The sequence below is a fragment of the Vombatus ursinus genome, unplaced genomic scaffold (assembly GCF_900497805.2).
Source record: "Vombatus ursinus unplaced genomic scaffold, bare-nosed wombat genome assembly UNPS02014833.1, whole genome shotgun sequence".
Classification (NCBI taxonomy): Eukaryota; Metazoa; Chordata; class Mammalia; order Diprotodontia; family Vombatidae; genus Vombatus; species Vombatus ursinus.
The window spans coordinates 970600-978217 of record NW_020954611.1 but is presented as its reverse complement, the minus strand read 5'-3'; positions in this window follow the sequence as shown (position 1 = coordinate 978217).

Sequence of the window (7618 nt, the reverse complement as noted above, 5' to 3'; positions counted from 1 at the left end):
AATACCTCAAGCCTATTTCTGATATCTCTGTAGCTTTAAAGAGTTTAAGTGGTGACAATCTATAGACCACCATCAATACTGCAGGACCTTGCCAGTCCCTATCCTCACCTTGCCCCATCTTCTTTCAGGATTTCAAAGGTCTCCAAAGGCACCTCTAGAAAATCTTTCTGACAGATTGAACCTCATTTCTGCAGTGGAAGAAGCTCTGGGTTTCAAGTCAGGAGCACTGGGCTCTAGTCATATTTCACTGTGTGACCTTGGGTAAGTCACTGACAGGATCAGAGAATCACAGAATGTTAGAACTAGGAGGGATCTGAGAGGTCATCTGGCCTCATTTTACATCAACCTTATTTTACAGAGAAGGAAACTGAGACCCCAAAATGTCAAGCAGTTTGCCCAAGTTTACTTATCAAGTGAACTGGGACCATAGTTCAAGTAGCAAGATTCTCTGTTCAGTGCTTTCCCATTCCACTTCAATTCTTTTTAATCTCAGACCTCAGTTCTCCCAAAACAGGATTCTGACTGAAAGCCTTCTTTAAAAAAGGAGAGGGAAGGGGAGGTAGCTAGGTGGCATAGTGGGTAGAGTGCCAGGCTTGGAATCAGGAAGACTCATCTTCCTGAGTTCAAGTTTGGCCTCAGACACTTACTAGCTGTATGACCCTGATTGCCTCAAAAAAAAGTTTTCTTAAATCATCATTGTCGCTTTGACTGTATCACCTCTTCCTTCCCCCTTCCTCCAACCAACAAATAAGGCTATTTAGATTTTTTTTAAATCAAATGAATTAAAAAGCATTTCATTGGGATATATACATATATGTGTGTGTGTGTGTGTGTGTGTGTATATGTATCTATATATATATATATATATATATATAGAGAGAGAGAGAGAGAGAGAGAGAGAATTTCAATTGTGGAGAAATTTACAGCACCCTTTTAGATCACTGGGGTTCCCTTGGGGTGTTGCAAACCTGTGGTTAAGATTCATTGAAATTGTCCTTTTACTAACACTTGGCATCAAACCTAGCCTCTTTCCTCCACTTCCCACAGAGCTTTCTGGCTTTCTCTTACATTTCTTCCCAGCACAATGCCACAGTGACAGTGAACCAGCACATTTCCTGTTTTTCTCCCAAGTTTTATTTATGGACAAGGTAGTTACTTTGAAACCTGTTTATGGTGAAACTTCTTTGGCCAGTAACTCAGTGTAACTGCAGCCAGGATCCATCGATCAAAGCTAGTTCTCTCTTCTGGGAGTAAAAACTCCAAGACAAATAGTTGCTCTCCTTCTGCCTCTCTTCACCGCTCAATCTCCACATCAGAGAATCCAGACAGGGAGGCAGGTGCACTCTCAAAGAACGTGAGAGAGAGCATTAGCTGAGCAAAGAGAGGCAGAGGAATACTTCCAAGAACAAAAAGAGATGAATGATATTAAAGGAACACAGAAGAAGAAAAAAGCCTTGTTCCTTGGAAACAGGACTTTGATGAGCTCATGGGTATGTATTGGGTATTCCTGTAACTTCTCTTGGGGGAAATGTAAATAGGGATTATGACAATATAAGGAACATAAATCTGAGCCCTGATATTTAAAATCTGTATGCAAATACATTGATTCATTTAACAAGTATTGTTGAGTGTTTTGTACTCACCAGTTGCTAGATAAGGATGCAAAAGGGTGGAAGTAAACATCTTATTTATCTGGAGGTGTATCTGCCCACTAATCTCAAATGTATGTAATAGCCAAAATCAAAAAAGGAGGCTTATAAGTAGCCAAAACAGATGTCATGAAGTCCATGCACTTTAGTTCTCATTCATTTTATTCACAGAAGAGCCTCTCCTCTCTCATTCAGAGACTATTGATGCTTACTCTACACACAGTCTTAGCAAACATTATTATTCAGTGAGAAGATGAGCAGCTGAGAAATTAAAAGTGGGAATGGCAGACCGATATGGGTAGGCACACTCAGAGAGCAATAAGAAATGACAGCTTACATCTGGGGAAGGGGAGAGAGAGGGAAAGAAAGAGAAGAAAGGGGGAGAAGGGAGAGGGCAGAAAGGAAGGGAAAGGAGGGGAAGGGAGAGGAGACCATAAGGACCAGACCCAGTAACTCAAAATTGTATAGGTGTCCAAGGGCACTTAGTGTAGTAATTAACTGAAAACAGTTTCTCTTATAAACTCATCATTTTATATCCTTCTTTTGGCTTTTATAATTTCAACCTTGTATCAGAAAACATAGAAGGCAGTATGGGATAGTGAAAAGCACATTTATTTTAGAGTCAGGGAGCCTGGGTTTAATTCGAAGTCTACCACTTTCTGCCTGGGTGACCTTCGCATGACCTTATCATGACTAATTAACTTCCCTGGGGCCTCAATCTTCTCATTTGTAAAAAGAACACTGAATGCTGAAGATTCTTTGAAACTCTAAAATCTTATGATCCCATATCATCCTTTAAGTAGATTCTGAGCTACTTATTGTAGATACCAAGAGATCCAACAGTAAGGTAGAGCCAGCTCGAATAAGCTCACAAAAGCTGAGTGTTAAATTTTTAGTGTGAGCATCTACATCTTGGAAATTGGTGTTACAAATCAGGGCTTAACTTAGTGTTTTGTTGCTTGTATAGATTTAATAAAATGATGGAGAAAAATTGTTAATACCAATTAAACTTAAAAGTATGTCCTATGTACATTATTTTTAGAGAGCCTGTTGTTAAATACCAATTGATATAACTCACGTGAGCAAAAGTCTTTTTGGGTCCTCAATAATTTTTAAGAGTGCAAAGGGATCCTGGCCTCAAAAAGAATGGATTTCTCCATCTATACTTTTGTAAAAGTAAAACTGAAGAGCAAATGTTTAAATATATTTATATATGTGTGTGTGTGTATCTGTATATGTGTGTATATGTACATTCACACAAACATACATATATGTATATATATGTATATGCATATATGTATGTATATATGTATATCACACCTCCTAGATGAAAAACCTCACATCTAATAGTGCTGACTTCAGTGGTAACCACATATGTTTCTCCCAGGAAATATTTTTACGATACTTTCTGAAACCAAAAGTGCAAATGTCCAGGTGAGCTAAAGTTACTTATTTTTACTTTTCCTCTAAGATTTGCTCCCACCATTTAGTTACTGCATGACCTTGGCCAAGGTACTTTAACCTCTCTGGTCCTTGGCCTCCTCATATCCAAACAGGCTAAAGCCACTTCAGTGAGAATATAGGGCAGAGCTTTTTGCCCAAAGTTGACTTACATAAAAATGTAAGCCAAACCTCTAATCCATCATATTTCAGTAGCTCCCTATGAGGATAGGACTGATATTCAGGGTTTCTTTATAGATCAATATGGCCTGTCTTGTCTTTACCTCTCAGAAATCCTCTGATAACAAACAACAAGCCATATGTGGTACTATTTAAATTCCCCAGAGAGCAGGAAGAATGGCAGCAGATGTGCTGTGTAAACTGAAGGATGTTATGACAATTTATGCAAAACACTCCTACTTTAAATCTCTGTCTATAGCAACACATACGTAATTCCTTCTTATATCTGCTCTGTTCTACTTGTCTGAAATATTCACATAAGTTGGAACATACTGAACAAAATGAATGGAAGCTTCTAAGCTGCAGTGAATCAATTAAATATATAATTGAAATAAAGGAAAGGAGAAGGGAAAGTGGAAAGGGAATATGAGGACATAGAAATAGAAAGTAAGACTAGAACAGAAAAATTATTTCTTCCCTTTGGGCAGGCAAAGGATGCCAATTAATATTTCACTGTAGACCAAGAAAATTTAGCTGTCTCTTGGTTCTAAGTATTTTCTTTGGGCAACTTAATCTCAGCCTAAAATGACTACAAAGATATTTCCCTCTAAGTTCCCTGGGAGTAACAAGAAGGTAACTATGTTCTCTTTTTAGCTTGACATCAAATAATTAGGTGATCGTGTCCATTGTGAGGACAGACACCAGAAATTACGTTACAAGTTAGCAACCAGTGACTCTATTAGCTTTTGTGTAACTTACAGTGATAACAAGTTGGTTAGAAGGTGTCAAAAGTGTGACTTAAACCCAAGTATTCCTGGTTTTAAGTTCAATTTTCTATAGACTACGCCAAGCTGCCTCTCAGTCATTAAACAATGATCAAGACAACTCCGAGAAACTCATGATGGGAAATGCTATCCACATCCAGAAAAAGAACTGAGTCTGAATGCAGATCGAAGCATACTATTTGCTGTCTTTCTTTTTTTGTTCATTCTTTCTCATGGTTTCTCCCATTGGTTCTAATCCTTATTTACAACATAACTAATGTGAAAATATGTTTAATATGAATGTGTATGTAGAACCTATATCAGATTGCATGTCATCTTGGGGAGGGGGGTGGGAAGGGAGGGAGAAAAAATTTAGAACTCAAAATCTTATGAAAGTGAATGTTGAAAACTAAAAATTAACTAATTAAAAAACAACAATGATCAGTAAACCTTGTTTCTTTACTATACTGTCCTTATAGCGAGGTCCATGATAGAGGATTGCCTTATAAAGAAATCTTTTGGGTGCCTCAGAAATTAAAATAGCTAGCATTTACATAACACTTTAAGGTTGGCAAAGCTATATTATCTCATTTGGACTCCAAAGGTATTCCTTCCTTTATCACATCTTTGCGATACCTGTATCTGAAATCTCTGCCAACTCTCCCAGGTGGAATATGATCATCCTTCAGGGCCCAGTTCAAATTCTACTTTTTCAATGTAGTCTTTCCTAATTCTCCTGCCTCTTTTCGATTTCTATAGCACTTTCTACTTTGTATTATGTAGTTATGTGTGGCCCTTTCTTGTTCTCTCTATTGGACTATAAGCTTCTGGAAGGAAGGAACCATTGTTCATCTTTTTATTATATAAAGGCAGAGGTTCTTAACTTTTTTATGTTATGGACCCCTTTGGCAACCTAGTAAAACCTGTGAACCCCTCTCAGAATAATATTCTTAAATGCATAAAATAAAATGCATAGCTTTACAAAGGAAACCAGTTATACAGAAATTCAGTTATCAAAATATTTTAAAAAAACAAGTTCACAGACCACTGTCTTAGGGCCAGGCATCATGACTGGCACAGAGGGGATGTTCAGAAAATGTTGAACTAAAGTGAAAAACTTGGAAAAACCAGGAAGACTATTTCTCTATCTTCTAACCATTGTCATTTCCAGTTTGAAAAAATAGCTAAAATCCTTCCTGAAAGAACATAAATCCTCTTTTCCTTCCAGACTTTCTAGCTAAAATTAAGTTTCCAGTGCCCAAATGTACCTTCCAACAGATGGAGAGGTAGGAAAGAGAAGGCAGCAGACATTTATTAAGCACCTAATATGTGTCAATGCAGGGCTAAAAGTTTTACAAATATTGCCTCATTTTATTATTTCAAGAACCCTAGGAGGTAGGTGCTATTATTATCCTTACTTTATGGATGGGGAAACTGAGGCAGAGAGAGGGTAAAAGACTTGCCCAAGGTCACACAGTTGGTATCTGAGGTTGGATTGGAACTCAGGCTGACTCCAGGTTCCAGCTGCTCTACCTATCTGTCTCTGTGCCTTTGCCTCTGAGACTCAGAATTCTGTTCATTGCATTTTTCTTCATCTCACAAATTCATAAAATATTTATTAAACTCATCATGTACCAGGAACTGTGAACTGTTTTTTATTCTTTTGGTCTAGAACTGTGATTTCATTGATTTGGGAAATGCTCTGTGAAGAAATTTCCTCTATCAGTACTGTTCATCCCCTGCTCTGTAACTTATGTCTTAGACACTAGTAGGTGTACTGAGAGGTTAATCCAACTTCAAGGAGATAATAGACTTCAGGGGCTGGATTCAAACCTAGGTTTTCCTGACTCAGAAAATAGCTCTCTACCTCTGAACCAAGGCACGGCCTCTCTTTAAACTAGAAATGCAAAAATAAAAGCTCTGGACTCATTTCCAACACTAGAAGATCTCTTTCAAAGGGAATTGTTTTTGAATTATCTTTAATGACTTCCTACATTGGAGGGCTGCTCAGTCCATTTGCAGGTAGACCTACCTATCTCCAAGGGACCATTTCCCACCCGAGGCAATGTTGAGAAACCATATGTCCCAAAAGTCAGGAGAAAGAGCTTCTTTTTTTAAAATTTTTTTTTTGAGAAAGAGCTTCTGATCCCAGGTCTGTCACTAAATGGCTACTGTGCCTTTAAGTAAATCTTTCATTCCTTGGATCTCAGTTTACTCATTTGTAGAACAGATGGTATCTAAAGTCTTTCCCACCTCTTTAAAACTGTGAATAGTGTGTGCATATACATTTTCCTCAAAAATTAATAAAAAGTTAGACACATTAATCTCTCTTCAATCAATCACTATGTATATAAGAGCCTACTATATGCTAACCACTGTCCTAGGCTTTTTTGATAAAATAACAAAAGCAAAATAGTCGCTGCTTTCAAGCAACTTACAATATAATGGGGGAGATAACATACATATATATATGCATATATAAGCAAGGGTGTTCTATTTCTGCTTCATTGACTACATTAAAGCCTGTGACTACGTGGATCACAACAGAATGTGTCAAGTCCTCAAAGAGATGAGAGTACCAGATCATCTAGGAACCGTAGCAGTCCAAGAAGCAACAATTAGAACTGAACATGGAACAACTGATTGGCTTAAGATTGGGAAAGGAGTACAAGGCTGTATATTGTCACCTTATTTATTTAACTTATACACAGAAGACATCATGAGAAGTGCCAGGCTGAATGAATCAAAGACTAGAATTAAAGTTGCCAGGAGAAATATCAACAATCTCAGATACATAGACAGTATCACTCTGATGGTAGAAAGTAGAGAGGAATTAAGAAGCCTCTTGATGAGGGTGAAGGAGGATGGTATAAAAGTTGGCTTGAAGCCTAACATAAAAAAAATCTAAGATCCTGGTAATTGGTCCCACCACTTCCTGGCAAACAGAGGGAGAAGAAATGGAAATAAAGTCAGATTTTATATTCTTGTGCTCAAAGATCACTGCAGATGGCAACTGAAGCCATGAAATTAAAAGATGCTTGCTCCTTGGAAGGAAAGCTGTGGCAAATCTGGGCAGCACACTAAAAAGCAGAGACATCATCTTGCTGACAAAGGTCCATATAGTCAAAGCTATGGTTTTTCCAGGAGCACTGTATGGCTATAAGAGTTGAACTATAAGGAAAGCTGAGCACCATAGAATCAATGCTCTTGAATTGTGGTACTGGAGAAGACTTTTGAGAATCCCTTGGACAGCAGGGAGATCAAACCTGTTAATATTTTAAAAAATTAATTCAATTGAAAAGCTTTTGCATAGACAAAGCCAATGCAACCAAGATTAGAAGGGAAGCAGAAAGCTGGGAAATAATTTTTATAACCAGTGTCTCTGATAAAGGCCTCATTTCTAAAAATATATAGAGAACTGAGTCAAATTTAAAAGAATACAAGTCATTCCCCAATTGATAAATGGTCAAAGGACATGAACAAGTAGTTTTCAGAGGAAGAAATTAATATCTATAGTCATATAAAAAATGCTCAAATCACTACTCATTAAAGAAATGCAAATCAAAACAACTCTGAGGTACTACC